Consider the following 21,470-nt stretch of genomic DNA (forward strand, 5'->3'; position numbering starts at 1 on the left):
TCTCTGTTCTTTTCTTCTTTTAGTTTTTACCCTTGTAGTGTGATGATTTTCTTTAGCTGTACGCTTGTGTTTCCTTCTCTCTAGTTCTTGGGTATCTATTGTAGGTTTTTGATTTGTAGTTACTATAGGGTTCATGTATGTTGACCTGTAACTATATCTGCTTGTTTCAAACTGATAGTCATTTAAGTTCAAACACATTCTAAAAGATATACTTTAAAAAATTCCCCTCCCCCACGTTTTGTGTTTTTGGTGTCATATTTACATCTTCATGTTTATCCCTTAACTGCTTATTGTGGTTGTAGTTGATTTACAGTTTTTTCCTTTTAATCTTCATACTAGCGTATTTAAGTGGTTGATCCACAGCCTTTACTGTATGTTTGCGTAGGTCCTGACCTTATCGCTTCTCTTGCCTTCCTACCTGACTCCGTGTGGATCTTTCTTTATAGCCTTGCACATATAAGAGTCTTTATGCCTGTCTCCAGTTTGCTTTCAGTGATAATTGCTCTGCATGTAAATGTATTCTTGATGTGTTTGTGCAGGGAGGCAAGTCCAGTGTCCTCCTACTCTGCCATTTTGACCTCTTATATATGAGTAGAACTAATGCAGTTTTGTGATAGCTTGGATGAAGGGAGACAAGAGAGTAATGCCTGGGTTTCTGTTTTGGCAATTGAGAGAATAGTAATACTGCTCACTGAGAGGAGGGATACAAAACAGGGGTACAAATTTGAGAGGAAGACTATGAGGGGAAAGATAAGAGTTCAGTTTTAGACAGATTGAGTCTAACATCAAGCTGAAGATAATGACTTGGGAGGTTTGAGTCGAGGCCAGTGATTTGGAATTATTGGGGGGATAATATTTGCTTCTCATTACGATTGGGAGAAGGTTAGAAATACTAAGAATACTTCAAGCTCTTTTTGAAGAAAGGAATTATGTTTAATTTACATGACAAGTCTGTAAGCAACCTCTAGAACAAGGAAAAAATTGCATCACAAAGAATCAGAGCTAGTGGCTTGAAAAGTGCCTTAATGTGGAGAGACACCTAATTTTCTTTTAAAAAATGAGCACTGGGAGGGCCTGGTGGGATGGAGGCTGGGAGACTGGGGCAACTGGCATGCAGCTCAGCGGGAGGCAGGTGCCTGGAGATGTGACTGGGGCCCACATGGCCAGGTTGCCATCCCAGAGCAGGGCTGCCACACCCTGGCCCTGAGCCACCCTCATTCTGCATGAAAGACCAGCTCCATGACCCCCCAGCACAGGTGCATTTTTTAAAAAACAAGTACTTAGAGAATTACCTTTCAAAAAAGTACTGCAGAGATGGTTAGATTGGATTTAATAAAAATCAAGAACCAACTCTGTATGCTATCTACAACAAACTCACCTTAAATATAGAGACATAGATAAGTTAGAAGTAAAAAGATGGAAAAAACATATGCCATGCAAAACACTAATCAAAAGAAAGATGAGGTGGCTCTATTAATGCCAAAGTAGACTTCAAGAAATACTGCCAAGGAAGAAGACGGGCATTACATAATGAATAAGGGGTCAGTTCGTCGAGAACACTTAACAGTCACAAATGTGAATGCTCCTAACACAACTGAAAGAACCAAAGGTGACATAGACAAATTCACCGTCAAGAACACTTAACAGTCACAAATGTGAATGCACCTAACACAACTGAAAGAACCAAAGGTGAAATAGACAAAGTCACAGTTTTAGCTGGCAAGTTCAACTCTTCTTTTTCAGTAATCCATAGAACTAGTAGACAGAAAATGAGCAGGGATGTAGAGACCTAAACAGCCCTATTAGCCAACTTGATGTAACTGACTGTTAGAGGATACTCCATCCAGCAGTAGCAGAATACACATTCTCGTCAAGTGTATGTAGGAAATTCCCCACGTTAGATCATATTCTGGGCCATAAAACAAATTTCAACAAATTTAAGAAATCATATAAAATATGTTCTCTGATCCCAGGAGAATTAAGCTAGAAATTAATAAAAATATCGGCAATTTCCAACTATTTGGAAATTACACAACACACTTTTAAATAACCCTGAGTCAAAGAGGAAGGCATAAGGGCAATTAAAAACTACTTTGAATGGAATGACAGTTAAAATGCAGCACATGCTAAAGCAGTGCTTAGAGGGAAGTGTAGCGTAAAAGGCATATATTAGAAACAAAAAAGGCCTGAAATCAATCTTAGCCTCTTAAGGCTGATCTTAGCCTCCACCTTAAGAAACTAAAAAACAGAAGAGCAAATTAAATCCAAAACAAACAGAAAATAGGAAATAATAAAGATAAGGCCTTGAATAAAGTTGCAAACAAAAATAGAGAAAGTCACTAAAACCAAAAAGTGGTATTTGAAAGATAAATTTGATATACCTCTAGCTAGACTTATCAGGAGAAAAGCTAGACTTATCAAATCAATATCAAGAATGAAAAAGAGAACATCACTACAGACCCTACAGACATTAAAATGATAGTAGGGAATATTATCAACAATTTTCTATGTTAATAAATTTGATAAATTAGATGAAATGGGCAAATTCCTTGAAGGACTAACTACCAGAACTTACTTAAGAAGTAGTAAATAACCTAACAACTTTCCCACAGGAAAAATCTGGTGGCTTCACTGGTCAATTGTACAGGTATTTAAGGAAGAAATAATACCAATTCTACACAAACTCTTTCAGAAATAGAAAAGGAGAGAACACTTCCCAACTAATTTTATGAGGCCAGCAGTATACCTCACACTCATTAGGATGGCTACTATCAAAAGAACCAGAAAATAATAAGTATTGATGAGTATGTGGGGAAATTGAAACCATTGTGCAGTGTTGATGAGAATGTAAAATGATGTAGCTGCTATGGAAAATAGTATGGTGATTCCTCAAAAAAATTAAAATTAGAGTTACCGTATGATCTAGCAATTCCACTTTTACATCTCAGGGATGTAATACACATTATATAACAAATAATACTGTAATAATTTTGTATGGTGATAGATGGTTACTAGACTTATTGTGGTGATCATTTCATAATGTATTTGATTGTCAAATCACTATGTGTACACCTGAAACTAACATACTATTGTATGTCAACTGTATTTCAGTTAAAAAAAGGAGGGGTTTGAAGAGATATTTGTACATCCATGTTCATAGCATTGTTCATGATAGGTAAAAGATGGATGCACCCCAAGTGTCCATTGATAGATGAATGGATAAGCAACATGTGGTATGTGCATGCAAAGGAATATTATTCAGCCTTGAAAAGGAAGGAAATTCTGGTAATGCTACAGCATGGATAAAACTTGAGGGCCTTATGCTAAATGAAATAAGCCACTCACTAAACAGCAAACACTGTACGATTCCACTTATATGAGATACCTCGCGTAGTCAAAGTCATAGAGGCAAAAAGTAGAATGATGATTTTGAGGGGCTAGGAACAGGGGGAATGGGGAAATATTGTTTAATGGGTACAGAGTTTCAGTTTTCCAAGAAGAAAAGAGCTATGGAAATGGATAGTGGTGATGGTTGAACACATATTGAATATATTTAATACCACTAAACTGTACACTTAAAAGTGGTTAAGATGGTAAGGTTTCTGTTGTTTATTTTCTCACAGTAAACAAAATTGAACAAAATTCAGTATATAAAGAGAGTAGAAAATATATCGTGACCAAGTGGAGTTTATCATAAGGTGCAAGATTGGTTCACTATTCATAAATCAATCAATGCAATTCACCATATCAACAGACTAAAGAAAAACCATATGATCATCTCAATAGATGCAGAAAAAGCATTTTAAGAAACATTTATTATTCATTCCTGAAAAAACTCTCAGAAAACTAGGAATAAAAGTGAACTTCCACTACCTGATAAAGGCCATGGATGAAAAACCTACAGCTAATATCATACTTAATAGTGAAAGACTTGAATGCTTTCCCCCTAAAGTCAGAACAAAGCAAGGATGCTGGCTCTCACCGCTCTTATTCGTCATTTTCCTGAAGGTCCTAGCTAGTGCAGTGAGGCAAGAAAAAGAGGCATACAGAGTGGAAAGGAAGAAATAAAAACGCCTTTATTTGTAGATACCATGATTGTCTGTGTAGAAAATCCCAAAGACTCTCCAAAAAACTCCTGGATGTAGTAGGTAAAATTAGGAAGGTCACAAGATCCAAGGTCAATATATGAAAACTGTCGTACTTTTCTAACAGCAAACATTTGAACTTGAAGACTTTTTAAAGTGCTCTTTAAAATAGCATTCAGGGAATTCCAGTGGTCCAGTGGTTAGGACTTGGAGCTTTCACTGCAGTGACCTGTGTTCAGTCCCTGGTCAGGGAACTAAGATCCAACAAGCTTCAAGGTGTGGCCAAAAAAAAGCATCCAAACTATTTAAATACTTAGGGAAAATATAACAAAATATGTGTAAGATTTGTATGTTAAAAACTACAAAATTGATGAGAGAAATTAGAGAAGACCTAATATCAGTAGTGAGATATTTTGGGTTCATAAGTGGGGAGACTCAATATTACCAGAATGTAGTTTCTTCCCAAAATGATGTGTAGATTCAATGAAATTACAACCACAATCTCAGCAGCCATTTTTTGTGGAAATTAATAGGCTAGTTCTAAAATTTATATTGAGAGGCAAAGAACATAGAGTAGCCAAAACAATTTTTTAAATTTAATTTTTACTTTATATTGGATTATAGTTGATCTACAATGTTGTGTTAGTTTCAGGTGTGCAGCAAAGTGATTCAGTTATACATAAACATCCATTTTTAAAAAATTTATTTATTTATTTTTGGCTGTGTTGGGTTTTCGTTTCTGTGCATGGGCTTTCTCTAGTTGCGGCAAGTGGGGTCTATTCTTCATCGCGGTGAGTGGGCTTCTCATTGTCGTGGCTTCTCTTGTTGCGGAGCACAGGCTCTAGACGTGCAGGCTCAGTAGTTGTGCCTCACGGGCTTAGTTGCTCCGCGGCATGCGGGATCTTCCCAGACCAGGGCTCGAACCCGTGTCCCCTGCATTGGCAGGCAGATTCTTAACCACTGCGCCACCAGGGAAGCCCTATCCATTCTTTTTTAGATATTTTTCTCATATAGGTTATTACAGAATATTAAGTAGAGTTCCCTGTGCTATACAGTAGGTCCTTGTTGATTATCTGTTTTATATATAGTAGTGTGTATATGTTAATCCCAAACTCCTAATTTATCCGTCCCTCCATGTTTCCCCTTTGGTAACCATAGGTTTGTTTTCGAAGTTTGTGAGTCTGTTTCTGTTTTGGAAATAAGTTCATTTGTATCATTGTTTTTAGATTTCACATATAAGTGATATCATGATATTTGTCTTTCTCTTTTTGACTTACTTCGCTTAGTATGATAATCTCTAGGTCCATCCATGTTGCTGCAAATGGCATTATTTTATTCTTTTTTATGGCTGCATAATATTCCATTGTAGATATGTACCACATCTTCTTTATCCATTCTTCTGTCCATGGACATTTCGGTTGCTTCCATGTCTTGGCTCTTGTAAGTAGTGCTGCAGTGATCATTATAGAGTGCATGTATCTTTTTGAATTATGGTTTTCTCTGGATCAGTGCTCAGGAGTTGGATTGCTGGGTCGTATGGTAGTTCTATTTGTAGGGGTTTTTTTTTGTTTTTTTTTGGTTGTGTTGGGTCTTCATGGCTGCACATGGGCTTTTCTGTAGTTGCCACGAGCAGGGGCTACTCTCTGTTGTGGTTCACGGGCTTCTCATTGCGGTGGCTTCTCTTGTGGAGCACGGGCCCTAGGCGCATGGGCTTCACTAGTTGCAGCATATGGGCTCTGTAGTTGTGGCTCACGGGCTCTAGAGCGCAGGCTTAGTGGTTGTGGCACATGGGCCCAGTTGCTCCGCGGCATTTGGGATCTTCCTGGAGCAGGGCTTGAACCCATGTCCCCTGCATTGACAGGCGGATTCTCAACCACTGCGCCACCAGGGAAGTCCCCACTTTTAGCTTTTTAAAGAATTTCCATACTGTTCTCCATAGCGGTTGTACCAATTTACATTCCCACCAACAGTGTAGGAGGGTTCCCTTTTCCCCACACGCGCTCCAGTATTTGTTATTTGTAGACTTTTTGATGATGGCCATTCTGACCAGAGTGAGGTGGTACCTCCTTGTGGTTTTGATTTGCATTTCTCTAGTAATGAGCAGTGTTGAGCATGTTTTCATGTGCTTTTTGGCCATCTGTATGTCTTCTTTAGAGAAATGTCTATTTAGATCTTCTGCCTATTTTTTGAATGGGTTGTTTGTTTTTTTGATATTAAGCTGCATGAACTGTTTGTATATTTTGGAGATTAATCCTTTGTTGGTAGCTGCATTTGCAGATATTTTCTCCCATTCTGTGGGTTGTCTTTTCATGTTGTTTATGGTTTCCTTTGCTGTGCAAAAGCTTTTAAGTTTCATTAGGTCCCATTTGTTTATTTTTGTTTTTATTTTCATTACTGTAGGAGGTGGATCCAAAAAGATATTGCTGTGATTTACGTCATAAAGTATTCTGCCTATGTTTTCCTCTAAGAGTTTTATAGTATCTGGTCTTACATTTAGGTCTTTAATCCATTTTGAGCTTATTTTTGCGTATGGTGTCAGGGAGTGTTCTAATTTCATTCTTTTACATGTAGCTGTCCAGTTTACCCAGCACCACTTACTGAAGAGACTGTCTTTTCTCCGTTGTATAGTTTTGCCTCCTTTGTCATAGATTAATTGCCCATAGGTGTGTGGGTTTATTTCTGGGTTTTCTATCCTGTTCCATTGTTCTATATTTTATTTTTGTGCCAGTGCCATACTGTTTTGATGACTGTAGCCTTATAGTATATTCTGAAGTCAGGGAGCCTGATTCCTCCAGCTCCGTTTTTCTTTCTCAGGATTGCTTTGGCTATTTGGGGTCTTTTGTTTATCCATACAAATTTTAAAAACTTTTTGTTCTAGTTTAGTTCTGTGAAAAATGCTGTTGGTAATTTGTAGGGATTGAATCTGTAGATTGCCTTGGGTAGTAGAGTCATTCTGACAGTAATGATTCTCCCAATCCAAGGACATGGTATATCTTTCCATCTGTTTGTGTCATCTTCTATTTCTTTCATCAGCACCTTACAGTTTTCAGATTACAGGTCTTTTGTCTTCTTAGGTAGGTTTATTCCAACGAATTTTATTCTTTTTGATGTGATGGTATATGGGATTGTTTTCCTTAATTTCTCTTTCTGATCTTTTGTCGTTAGTGTACAGAAATGCAAGAGATTTCTGTGTATTAGTTTTGTATCCTGCAGCTTTACCAAATTTATTGATGAGCTCTAGTCGTTTTCTGGTAGCATCTTTAGGATTCTCTATGTACAGTATCATGTCATCTACAAACAGTGACAGCTTTACTTCTTCTTATCCAGTTTGGATTCCTTTTATTTATTTTTCTTCTCTGATTGCCGTGGCTGAGACTTGTAAAACTATGTTGAATATAAGTGGCGAGAGTGGACATCCTTGTCTTGATTCTGATCTTAGAGGAAATGTTTTCAGCTTTTCACCATTGAGAGTGATGTTAGCTGTGGGTTTGTCATATATGGCCTTTATTATGTTGAGGTAGTTTCCCTCTGTGCTCACTTTCTGGAGAGTTTTTATCATAAATGGGTGTTGAATTTTGTCAAAAGCTTTTTCTGCATCTATTGAGATGATCATATGGTTTTTATTATGTTTGTTAATGTGGTGTATCACATTGATTGATTTGCAGATATTGAAAAATTCTTGCATCCCTGGGATAAATCCCACTTGATCATGGTTTCTGATCCTTTGAATGTATTGTTGGATTACGTTTGCTAGTATTTTGTTGAGGATTTTTGCATCTGTGTTCATCATTCGTATTGGTCTGTAATTTGTGTGTGTGTGGTATCTTTGTCTGTTTTTGGTATCAGGATGATGGTTTTGGTATCAGAATGAGTTTGTGGATGTTCTTTCCTCTGCAATTTTTTGGAATAGGTTCAAAAGGATAGGTGTTAACTCTTCTCTAAATGTTTGATAGAATTCTCTTGTGAAGCCATCTAGTCATGGACTTTTGTTTGTTTGAAGTTTTTAAATCCCAGTTTCAATTTCAGTACTTGTGATGGGTCTGTTCATATTTTCTGTTTCTTCCTGGTTCAGTCTTCGAAGATTGTACCTTTCTAAGAATTTGTCCATTTTACTGGCGTAGGGTTGCTCATAGTAGTCTCTTATGATCCTTTGTATTTCTGTGGTGTCAGTTGTAACTTCTCCTTTTTCATTTCTAATTTTATTTTATTTTTATTTTTTGGGAGGGGGGTTTAAAAATTTTTTTTTTATTGAAGTATACGTGATTTACAATGTTGTGTTAGTTTCTGGTGTACAGCAAAGTGGTTCATATATATTTGTGATATATATATTATATATTATTTTTCATATTCTTTTCCATTATGGTTTATTGCAGGATATAGAATATAGTTCCCTGTGCTATACAATAGGACCTTGTTGTTTATCTCTTTTGTATATAGTAGTTTGTATCTGCTAATCCCAAACTCCTGATTTATTCCTCCCCCTCCATTCCCCCTTTAGTAACCATAAGTTTACTTTCTATGTCTGTGAGTCTTCATTTCTAATTTTATTGATTTGAGCCTTCTACCTCTTTTTCTTGATGAAGCTGGCTAAAGGTTTATCAATTGTGTTTATCTTCTGAAAGAACCAGCTTTTAGTTTTATTGATCTTTGCTGTTGTTTTCTCTCATTCCTGTGAGAAAACCTCAGCAATGTAATTACTTTCCTGTTCGTGGGTTGCCCACCCAGCGGGCATGCGATTTGATTGTATTGCGAAGGCACCCCTCCTACTGTCTTGTTGTGGCTTCTTCTTTGTCTTTGGATGTAGAATATCTTTTTTGGGTAGGTTCTAGTCTTTTTTTGTTGATGGTTGTTCAGTAGTTAGTTGTGATTTTGGTGTTTTCATGAGAGGAGGTAAGCTCAAGTCCTTCTACTCTGCCATCTTGTCTCCAATCATGCTGTTATCTCAATCTCTAATTGCTTTTTATTAAATAAGCTCTTTCCAGTGTTTTTCAAACCCCCTGCTGGCTCATGATGAAGCTTTTTTGGGTCCTCTTTAAAGATGGGTGTCTGCTGTGGTCAATCAGAGCTACCTTGTTTCTTTTTGTTTTAAATTAATTAATGAATTTATTTACTTATTTGGTTGTGTCGGGTCTTAGTTGTGGCAGGCGGGCTCCTTAGTTGTGGTTCGCTGGCTCCTTAGTTATGGCTGTCAGGCTCCTTAGTTGCAGCAGGCGGTCTCCTTAGTTGTGGCATGTGAACTCTTAGTTGAGGCATGCGCGTGGGATGTAGTTCCCAGACCAGCGATCGAACCCAGGCCCCCTGCCTTGGGAGCACGGAGTCTTAACCACTGTGCCACCAGGGAAGTCCCAACCCTGAGGTTCTTCTATACTGGGAAGCTGGAGATCTGGGATGGTGCTGAGCATGAAGAATGGCCCAGAGTGAAGATTCCAGTAGGCTGCTCTGGATTTCTCATTATTTTTTGTGGACTCCATAGTTTAGCTTCTGTATCCACCACCCTAACCCAGGAGAAACTTCCCCGAATTCGCTGTACGAGCAGTGCAGAACAGTACACTTTCTCTACTCCTCGGAAAGCTGAGGTAAGATTTGCCATTGGAAAAATCAAAGCTTCTGGGCTGCTGTTTTTCTTTTTTTTTTTAAAGTGTGGTAAGAACATAAAATACAGAAGATGAGATCTACTCTCTTAATAAATTAGTATACAGTATTGTTAACTACAAGCACAATGTCATGTAGCAGATCTGTAGAATTTTTTATCTTTTACTCCTGGAAGTTTATACCCATGGAATAGCAACTCCCCATTTCCCCTTTCCTTCAGACCCTGGCTACCACCGTTCTTCTTGTACTTTGATGACTGACTACTTTAGATAACTCATACAAGTGGAATAATGCAGTGTTTGTCCTGGCTGGCTTATTTCATTTTGTATAAGGTCCTCAAATTTCATCCATGCTGTAGCACACAAAACAATATCCTTCTTTTTATGGCTGAATAATATTTCACTGTATGTATATGCCACATTTTCTTTATGCATTCATCTGTTGACTAATATTTAGATTGTTTCCACCTTTTAGCTCTTGTGAACAGCGCTTCAGTGAACATGGAAGTGTAGATATCTCTTTGATATCTTGAGTTCAGTTCTCTTGGATAAATACCCAGTAATTGGATTGCTGGATCATATGGTAGTTCTGTTTTTAATTTTTGAGAAACCGCCATACTATTCTCCATAGTGGCTGCACCATCTGACATTCTCACCATCAGGGTACCAGGCTTACAGTTTCTGTACAGCCGCACCAACACTTGTTATTTTGTTTTCTTGATAATGGTCATCCTGAGAGGCGTGAGGTGATATCTCATTGTGGTTTTTTGATTTGCATTTCCCTGATGATGAGCATCTTTTTGTATAACTGTTGGCTATTTGTAGATCTTCTTTGGAGAAATGTCTCCCCAAGTCTTTTGCCCATTTTTAACCAGTTTATTTGTTTTTTTGCTGTTGGGTAGTAGTAGTTCCTTATATGTTTTGAATATTAATCTCTTATCAGTTTGCAAATACTCGCTCCCTTTCCATAGGTTGCCTTTTCACTCTTGATTCTTTACTTTGCTGTGCAGAAGCTTTGTAGTTGGATGTAGCCCCACTTGTCTATTTTTGCTTTTGTTGTGTATCCTTTTGGTGTTCAAATCAGTGCCAAGACCAGTGTCGTGAAGATTTTCCCCTATGTTTTCTTCTTGGAGTTTTAGAGTTTCAGGTCTTGTATTTAAATTTTTAGTACATTTTGAGTTGATATATATGTATGGTGTAAAATAAGGGTCCAGTTTCATCCTTTTGCATGTGGCTATCCAGTTTTCCCAGCATCGTTTGTTGAAGAGACTAACCTTTCCCCGTTATGTATTCTTGGTATGCTTGTCAAAGAGCAGTTGACCATATATGAAGACAATGAGAGATTGGTGAGTGGAAAGACACATAGGCCAATGGAATAGAATACAGAGTACAGGAACAGACCACACAAACATGGTCTGATTTTGGACAAAGATGCCAAGATAACTCTTTGGAGTAGAGATAGTCTTTTCAAAAACTTGGTGCCGGAATCATTGACATCCATAGTTTTAAAAATGAACCTTGGGCTTCCTTGGTGGCGCAGTGGTTGAGAATCTGCCTGCTAATGCAGGGGACACGGGTTCGAGCCCTGGTCTGGGAGGATCCCACATGCCGCGGAGCAACTAGGCCCATGAGCCACAACTACTGAGCCTGCGCATCTGGAGCCTGTGCTCCGTAACAAGAGAGACCCGCACACCACGATGAAGAGTGGCCCCCACTTGCCACAACTAGAGAAAGCCCTCGTACAGAAACGAAGACCCAACACAGCAAATATAAATAAAATAAATTTTAAAAAGAAGAAAAAAACCTTAAAAAATTAAAAAAAAATGAACCTTGTATGTATACAAAAATTAACTAAAAATGTGTAATAGATCAAAATGTAAAATTTAAAACTACAGCCCTTCTAGAACTTCCTGTTGCATCTGTTAGCCACATGTGGCTATTTAAATTTAAATAATTAAAACTAAATACAGTGTGACAATTCAGCTGCTTAGTTGTTCTAGCCACGTGTCAAGTCCTCAGTGGCCATGGGTGGCTAACTGAAGGTGTATTGATTAGCTCAGATTACAGCATTTTTCTTTTCTTTTTTTTTTTTGAGCTTGGTGGGAAAGGCTTTTCTGTTTTTTTAAAAGTATATTTCATTATTATTCTTTTACATCTTTATTGGATTATAATTGCTTTGTAATGTTGTGTTAGTTTCTGCTGTATAACAAAGTGAATCAGCTGTATGTATACCTGTATCCACTCTCTCTTGCACCTCCCTCCCACCCTCCCCATCCCACCCCTCTAGGTTGACACAGAGCACTGAGCTGGCCTCCCAGTGCTATACGGCAGCTTCCCACTAGCTCTCTGTTTCACACATGGTAGTGTATATATTGTCAGTGCTAGTCCCTCAGTTCGTCCCACCCTCCCCTTTCCTCCCTGTGTCCACAAGTCCATTCTCTATGTCTGCATCTCTATTCCTGTCCTGCCACTAGGTTCATCAGTACCATTTTTCTATATTCCATATATATACGTTAATACATGGTATTTGTTTTTCTCTTTCTGACTTACTTCACTCTGTATGACAGACTCTAAGTCCATCCACATCACTACATATGACTCAATTTCTTTCCTTTTTATGGCTGAGTAATATTCCATTGTATATATGTGCCACATCTTCTTTATCCATTCATCAGTCGATGGACATTCAGGTTGATTCCATGTCCTGTCTATTGTAAATAGAGCTGCAGTGAACATTTTGGTACATGATTCTTTTTGAATTATGGTTTTCTCAGGGTATATGCCTAGTAGTGGGATTGCTGGGTCATATGGTAGTTCTATTTTTAGTTTTTTAAGGAATCTCCATACTGTTTTCCATAGTGGCTGTATCAATTTACATTCCCACCAACAGTGTGAGAGGGTTCCCTTTTCTCCACACCCTGTCCAGCATTTATTGCTTGTAGTTTTTTTGATGATGGCCATTCTGAGTGGTGTGAGGTGATACCTCATTGCGGTTTTGATTTGCATTTCTCTAATGATTAGTGATGTTGAGCATCTTTTCATGTGTTTGTTAGCCATCTGTATGTCTTCTTTGGAGAAATGTCTATTTAGGTCTTCTGCCCATTTTTGGATTAGGTTGTTTGTTTTTTTGATACTGAGCTGCATGAGCTGCATGAGCTGCTTGTATATTTTGGAGATTAATCCTTTGTCAGTTGTTTCGTTTGCAAATATTTTCTCCCATTCTGAGGGTTGTCTTTTCATCTTGTTTATGGTTTCCTTTGCTGTGCAAAAGCTTTTAAGTTTCATTAGGTCCCATGTATTTATTTTTGTTTTTATTTTCATTACTCTAGGAGGTGGCTCAAAAAGGATCTTTCCGTCAAAGAGTGTTCTGCCTGTGTTTTCCTCTAAGAGTTTTATAGTGTCTGGCTTTACATTTAGGTCTTTAATCCATTTTGAGTATATTTTTGTGTATGGTGTTAGGAGGTGTTCTAATTTCGTTCTTTTACATGTAGCTGTCCTGTTTTCCCAGCACCACATACTGAAGAGGCTGTCTTTTCTCCATTGTATATTCTTGCCTCCTTTGTCAAAGATAAGGTGACCATATGTGTGTGGGTTTATCTCTGGGCTTTCTATCCTGTTCCATTGATCTATATTTCTGTTTTTGTGCCAGTACCATTCTGTCTTGATTACTCTAGCTTAGATTAGAGGATATTTCTATCATCACAGAAAACAGTCTTATGCACTGCTGTTCTAGAAGAAAACATAGGAGAAAATCTTTGGGATCTTAGTTAGGCAAAGATTTCTTAGGACACAAAAATTGTGACCATAAAAAAAAAATGGATAAATTGGGTTTCATCAAAATTAAAAACGTAAGGTTTTTGAAAAGCTGTGCTAAGAAAATGAAAAGACAATCCACAGACCAGGAAAGAAATATTTTCAAAACATATATTTGATAAAGAATTGGCAACCAGAATATTAAAAATTTTTTCGAAATTCAATAATATCAAAGAAATTAAAAAGTGAGCAAAAAGTTTGAAAAAACATTTCACCAAAGAAGATATAGGAATGGCATATTATTTAAAATTTCTAATCTTATATAGGTATGTTTTGTTGTATGTTTGTTTAATCAGCAGTGGTTATCTGGTTGGGAAGTTTTTGATCTACTTTTGTTTTCTTTGTACCTCACTGGATCTTAACTTTTTTAAAAAAATTAATTATTTTTTATTGGAGTAAAATTGCTTTACAATGTTATGTTAGTTTCTGCTGTACAATGAAGTGAGTCAGCTATATGTATACCTATATCCCCTCCCTCTTGGACCTCCCTCCCACTCCCCCCATCCCACCCACCTTGGTCGTCACAGAGCCCCAGGCTGAGCTTCGTGTGCTACACAGCAGGTTCCCACTAGCTGTCTGTTTTACACATGGTAGTGTATGTCAAACCTAATTTCCCAATTTGTCCCACTCCCTCTTTCCTCCACTGTGTCCACATGTCTTTTCTCTACATCTGCGTCTCTATTCCTGCCCTACAAATAGGTTCATCTGTACCATTTTTCTAGATTCCACATATATGCCTTAATATATGATATTTGTTTTTCTCTTTCTGGCTTACTTCACTCTGTATGACAGACTCTAGGTCCATCCACATCTTTACAAATGACCCAGTTTCATTCCGTTTTATGGCTGAATAATATTCCATTGTAAATATGTACCACATCTTCTTTATCCATTCTTCTGTTGATGGACCATTTAGGTTGCTTCCATGTCCTGGCTATTGTAAATAATGCTGCAGTGAATATTGGTGTGCATGAATCTTTTCAAATTACGGTTTTCTCTGGGTATATGCCCAGTAGTGGGATTGCTGGGTCATATGGTAGTTCTATTTTTAGTTTTTTAGGAAACCTCCATACTGTTCTCCATAGTGGCCGTTCCAATTTACATTCCCACCAACAGTGCAGGAGGGTTCCCTTTTCTCCACACCCTGTCCAGCATTTATTGTTTGTAGATTTGTTGATGATGGCCATTCTGACCTGTGTGAGGTGATACGTGACTGTGGTTTTGATTTGCATTTCTCTAATGATTAGTTATGTTGAGCATGTTTTCATGTGCCTCTTGTACATCTGTATGTCTTCTTTGGAGAAATGTCTGTTTAGGTCTTTCGCCTGTTTTTTAATTGGGTTGTTTGTTTTTTTGATATTGAGCTGCATGAGCTGCTTGTGTATTTTGGAGATTAATCCTTTGTCCGTCGCTTCATTTTCAAATATATTCTCCCATTCTATGGGTTGTCTTTTCATCTTGTTTATGGTTTCCTTTGCTGTGCAAAAGCTTTTAAGTTTCATTAGGGCCCATTTGTTTATTTTTGTTTTTATTTTCATTACTCTAGGAGGTGGGTCAAAAAATATCTTGCTGTGGTTTATATCGAATAGTGTTTTTCCTACGTTTTCGTCTAGAGTTTTATAGTGTCCAGTGTTAACATTTAGGTCTTTAATCCATTTTGAGTTTATTTTTGTGTATGGTGTTAGGGAGTGTTCTAATTTTGTTATTTTAAATGTAGCTGTCCTGTTTTCCCAGCACCACTTATTGACGAGGCTGTCTTTTCTCCATTGTATGTTCTTGCCTCCTTTGTCATAACTTAGGTGACCATATGTGCATGGGCTTATTTCTGGGCTTTCCATCCTGTGCCATTGATCTCTATTTCTGTTTTTGTGCTGGTACCATACTGTGTTGATTACTGTAGCTTTGTAGTATAGTCTGAAGTCTGGGAGCCTGATTCCTCCAGCTCCGTTTTTCTTTCTGAAGGTTGCTTTGGCTATTCAGGGTCTTTTGTGTTTCCATATAAATTGTAAAATTAGTTGTTCTAATTCTGTGAAGAATTCTGTTGGTAGTTTGATAGGGGTTGCATTGAATCTGTAGATTGCTTTGGATAGTATAGTCATTTTTACAATATTGATTCTTCCTATCCAAGAACATGGTATATTTCTTCATCTGTTTATGACATCTTTGATTTCGTTCATAAGAGTTTTATAGTTTTCTGAGTACAAGTCTTTTTTCTCCTTAAGTAGGTTTATTCCTAGGTATTTTATTCTTTTTGTTGCAGTGGTAAATGGGAGTGTCTCCTTAATTTCTTTTTATGATTTTTCATCGTTATTGTATAGGAATACCAGAGACTTGTGTGTATTAGTTTTGTATCCTGCAACCTTACCAAATTCATTGATTAGTTTTAGTAGTTTTCTGGTGGCATCTTTAGGATTCTCTATGTATAGTATCATGTCATTTGCAAACAGTGACAGTTTTTATCTTCTTTTTCAATTTGGATTCCTTTTATTTCTTTTTCTTCTCTGATTGCCATGGCTAGGAATTCCAAAAGTGTGTTAAATAAGAGTGGTGAGAGTGGACATCCTTGTCTTGTTCCTGATCTTAGTGGAAATGCTTTCAGTTTTTCACCATTGAGTATGATGTTGGTTGTGGGTTTGTCAAATGTGGCCTTTATTATGTTGAGGTAGGTTCCCTCTCTGTCCATTTTCTGGAGAGTTCTTATCGCAAAAGAATGTTGAATTTTGTCAAAAGCTTTTTCTGCATCTGTCGAGATGATCATATGGTTTTTATTCCTTGTTAATATCATGTATCACATTGATTGATTTGCATATATTGAAGAATCCTTGCCTTCTTGGGATAAGTCCCACTTGATCATGGTGTAGATACTTTTAATGTGTTGTTGGATGCTGTTTGCTAGTATTTTGTTCAGGATATTTGCATCTGTGTTCATCAGTGATATTGGTATGTAATTTTCTTTTTTTGTGATATCTTTGGTTTTGGTGTCAGGGTCATGGTGTCTTCGTAGAACGAATTTGGGAGTGTTCCTCCCTCTGCAGTATTTTGGAAGGGTTTGAGAAGGATGGGGTTAGCTCTTCTCTAAATGTTTGATAGAATTCACCTGTGAAGCCATCTGGTCCTGGACTTTAGTTTGTTGGAAGAGTTTTAATTACAGTTTCAATTTCATTACTTGTGATAGGTCTGTTTATATTTTATAATTCTTCCTGGTTCAGTCTTGGAAAATCGCACCTTTCCATGAGTTTGTGTATTTCTTTGTGGTTGTCCATTTCATTGGCATATAGTCATTTTTAGTAGTCTTTTATAGTCCATCGTATTTCTGTGGTGTAAGTTGTGATTTCTCCTTTTTCGTTTCTCATTTTATTGATTTGTGTCCTCTCCCTTTTCTTCTTGATGAGTCTGGCTAAAGTTTTATCAATTTTGTTTATCTTCTCAAAGAACCAGCTGTTTTATTGATCTTTGCTGTTGTTTTCTTCGTTTCTCTTTCATTTATTTCTGCTCTGATCTTTATGATTTCTTTCCTTCTACTGACTTTGGGTTTTGTTTGTTCTTCTTTCTCTAGTTGCTTTAGGTGTAAGGTTAGATTGTTTGAGATTTTTCTTGTTTCTTGAGATGAGATTGAATTGCTGTAGAGTTCCCTCTTAGAACTGCCTTTGCTGCATCCCATAGGTTTTGGGTTGTCGTGTTTTGGTGTCATTTGTTTCTATGTATTTTTAAAATTTCTTCTTTGATTTCTTCAGTGCTCTCTTGGTTATTTATTTATCCTTCATGTATTTGTGTTTTTCACAAATTTTTTCCTGTAACTGATTTCCAGTCTCATAGCATTGTGGTCTGAAAAGATGCTTGATGTGATTTCAATTTTCTTAAGTTTACTGAGGCTTGATTTGTGACCCAAGGTGTGATCTATCATGGAGAATGTTCTGTGTGCACTTGAGAAGAAAGTGTATTCTGCCACTTTCAGGTGGAATGTCCTATAGATATCAATTAAATCTATCTGGTCTGTTGTGTCATTTAAAGCTCATGTTTCCTTATTTACTTTCTGTTTAGATGATCTGTCCACTGGTGTAAGTGGGGGTGTTAAAGTCCCCTACTATTATTGTGTTACTGTCCATTTCCCCTTTTATGGTTGTTAGCATTTACTTTATGTACTGAGGTGCTCCTATGTTGGGTGCATAAATATTTATAATTGTTATATCTTCTTCTTGGATTGATCCCTTGATCATTACATAGTGTCCTTCCTTATCTCTTGTAACAGTCTTTATTTCAAAGTCTATTTCATCTGATACAATTATTGCTACTCCAGCTTTCTTTTGATTTCCATTTGCATGGCATATCTTTTTCCATGCCTTCACTTTCAGTCTGTATGTATCCCTAGGTCTGAAGTGGGTCTCTTGTAGACAGCACATATATGTGTCTTGTATTTGTATCCATTCAGCCAGTCTTTGTCTTTTGGTTGGAGTATTTAATCCATTTACATTCAAGGTTATTATCGATATGTATGTTCCTATTACCATTTTCTTAATTGTTTTGGGTTTGTTTCTGTGGGTCCTTTTTTTTCTCTTGTGTTCCCTGCCTAGAGAAGTTCCTTTAGCATTTGTTGTAAAGCTAGTTTGGTGGTGCTGAATTCTCATAGCTTTTGCTTGTCTGTGAAGCTTTTGGTTTCTCTGTGGAATCTGAATGAGATCAGTGCTGGGTAGAGTAATCTTGGTTGTAGGTTTTTCTCTCTCATCACTTGAAGTACATCCTGCCACTCCCTTCTGGCTTGCAGAGTTTCTGCTGAAAAATCAGCTGATAACCTTCTGGGGATTCCTTTGTGTGTTATTTTTTGCTTTTCCTTTGCTGCTTTTAATATTTTTTCTTTGTTTTTAATTTTTGTTAGTTTTATTTATATGTGTTTTGTTGTGTTTCTCCTAGGGTTTATCCTGTATGGGACTCTGTGCTTCCTGGACTTGTGTAACTATTTCCTTTCCCATGTTAGGGAAGTTTTCGACTATAATCTCTTCAAATATTTTCTCAGACCCTTTTTCTTTTTCTCTTCTTCTTCTGCGACCCCTATAATTCGAATGTTGGTGCGTTTAGTGCTGTCCCAGAGGCCTCTGAGACTGTCCTCAGTTCTTTCCATTCTTTCTTCTGCTCCTCGGCAGTTATTTCTACCGTTCTGTCCTCCAGCTCACTTATTCGTTCTTCTGCCTCAGTTACTCTGTTATTGATTCCTTCTAGTGTATTCTTAATTTCAGTTACTGTGTTGTTCATCTGTATTTGTTTGTTCTTTTAGATCTTTGTTAAACATTTCTTTTATTTTCTCAATCCATGCCTCCATTCTGTTTCCATGATTTTGGATCATCTTTACTATCATTACTCTGAATTGTTTTTCAGGCAGGTTTTGCATATTTCCTCTTCACTTATTTGGTCTTGTAGGTTTTAACCTTGCTCTTTCATCTGTGACATATTTTTGGTCATCTCATTTTTTTTTTTTTTTTGGATGGGTGGGTTTGTGATCCTGTCTTACTGGTTGTTTGGCCTGAGGCTTCCAACACTGGAGTTTTTAGGCTGTTGGGTAGAGCTGGGTCTTGTTGATCAGATGAGCACCTGTGGGAGACCTCACTCTGATGAATATTCCCTGCGGTCTGAGGTTCTCTGTTAGTCCAGTGGTTTGGACTTGGACTTTCTACCGCAGGAGCTCTGGCCCGACCCCTGGCTCAGAAACCAAGATCCTGTGAGCTGAAAAGGGTGGCAAAAAAAAAAAAGAAAAGAAAAGCAAAAAGGAGCAGAACGATAACAAAGAGGAAAAAATAAAATAAGATTAGAAAACTAACAGATATGTTAGAAAGAATAGAAAAATAAAAATTTAGATAAAACAACAACCAGAAGGTAAAACAGAACCACAATAGTTAAATTCAGGAGGGGGAAAAGAAAGCCGGAAAAGGCCTTGGCTGTGCTGGGTGGGGCTTAGGCAGGGGTGGGGTTTAGGCAGTGGGCAGGGCTTATGCTTAGGACCCACAGGGCCGGAAAAGGCCGGGTGGGGTGGGGGATGTTGGGGGGGTTTAGGCTTAATGCAGCAGGAGTGGCCCAGGAGTGCCTCTGGCCCTGGAGGGCAGAGGAGCAGGTCCAGGACCCCAGCAGGCTCACTGGGCCCGAGTGGGCAGGGGAAGTGCTAGGCCCGTTCCCCGCATCCTGCGATCTGGAGGGCCCCTCCCCGTTGACCTCTCCTCTTCCCCCCTCCTCCCTCCTATGCCCCTAGCACCTACGTGGCTGGAGGGAGCCTTGGAAATCAGGGGACCAGACCTGGAAGCCCAACAGTCCTCCCAGAGCCCGGTGGGTGGGGGAAACACCTGCGGTGCTTCCCCTGATCCCCTGGCCCAGCAGGGTCCCCCACATTTGCCTCTCCTCCTCTTCCCCCCTCCTCCCTCCCTCCTCTGCCCCTAGGACCAACGTGGCCTGGAGGGGGCCTTGAAGGGCGGGGACCCAGCCTGGGAGTCCAGGCTTCCCGGGGCTGAGTGGGCCTGGGAGACGCCCGCCACACCTCCCCGATCCTCCGGTCCTGGAGGCCCCCTCCCGCCCGCCTTCTTCCTATAGCTCTAGGACCAACACAGCCCACAGGGGGCCTCAGAGGGCCCGGCCCGGGAGGCCCGCAGGCTTCCTGGGCCTGATAGGGCAGGGGAAACGCCTGATCCTCCGAGCCCCCCAGGGTCTCTCCAGGCATGGGAACCCCTCCCGCCTCGAGCCACCCCTCAGGGGTGCTGGTCCCGTCCAGCCTCCATTTCTCCTCCCACCTCAGTGCCCCCATGTCCTACCCAGTCGCTCGGGGGTTCCTCCCCTCTCCTTGGGCATAGATGTACCGCACCAGTGTCCGACAGGCACCCTAGTTGCGGAGAGACGCAAACTCTGCATCCTCACCTGCTGCCATCTTGACTCTGCCCCCTCTTAACTTATTTTTGAAATGCTAATCCTTACAAGTAAAACCTGAGGTAATAAAAACTCTAATTAGGGGTGTGTGTGTGTGTGTGTGTGTGTGTTTGTATAAAAGTAAACACATTTTTAATAGCTGTTTCTGGTTCTCCAAGAGTATCAATAGTGAAAGTAAAAGGAAGCCACAGACTGTCTTGGGTTAATGTAGCTTCATCATTCTATATGGTCATGTTAATTAACTGACTTGTTCAGCCTGTTTGGACCATAAGAAATTGTGACCTTTCCAATTGTATTCAAATCTGTCAAGCGTGAAAACAGGTGATTTGTTTTTCTTGTCTTAAACCTAAACAACTGCCTGGTTTCTGCTTAGGCAAATGTGGTAGGCAGAATAATGGGCCCCTTAAAGATGTCCAAGTCCTAATGCCCAGACCCTGGGAATGTATTACCTTACACGGCAGAAGGGATTTTGCGGTTGTGCTTATGTTAAGGATTTTGAAATGAGGAGATTTCCTGGTTTATTCAAGTGGGACCAATGTACTCACAAGGCTCCTCATAAGTAAAGGAGGGAGGATAGCATCACAGTGTGATAAAGGGTGTGAAGGGACTCGACCGGCCACTTCTAGCTTTACAGATGGGAGTAGGCAACGAGACAAGGAACACAGGCAGCCTCTGAAGCTGAAAAAGGCAAGGAAGTAAATTCTCTGCTAGGGCCTCCAGAAGGAATTCAACCCTGCCAACCCCTTTTTTTTTTTTAAGATTTTTTAATTTTTTTGATGAAGACCATTTCTAAAGTCTTTATTGAATTTGTTACAGTATTGCTCCTGTGTTTTTTTTTTTGTTTGTTTGTTTTTGCGGTATGCGGGCCTCTCACTGCTGTGGCCTCTCCCGTTGCGGAGCACAGGCTCCGGACGCGCAGGCTCAGCGGCCATGGCTCACGGGCCCAGCCGCTCCGCGGCATGTGGGATCCTCCCGGACTGGGGCACGAACCCGTGTCCCCTGCATCGGCAGGCGGACTCTCAACCACTGCGCCACCAGGGAAGCCCTGTGTTGTTTTTTATTTATGTTTTGTTTTTTTGGC

General features: G+C 39.0%; 1 long non-coding RNA gene across 3 annotated transcripts in view; it reads left to right on the top strand.

Annotated features, from left to right (window-relative positions):
- LOC117203193 (uncharacterized) overlaps positions 1-21,470 on the top strand; it is a 135,133-nt gene that overhangs the window by 89,299 nt on the left and 24,364 nt on the right. The window lies entirely within an intron of this gene.

This window comes from Orcinus orca, chromosome 10 (genome assembly GCF_937001465.1).
Source record: "Orcinus orca chromosome 10, mOrcOrc1.1, whole genome shotgun sequence".
NCBI lineage: Eukaryota > Metazoa > Chordata > Mammalia > Artiodactyla > Delphinidae > Orcinus > Orcinus orca.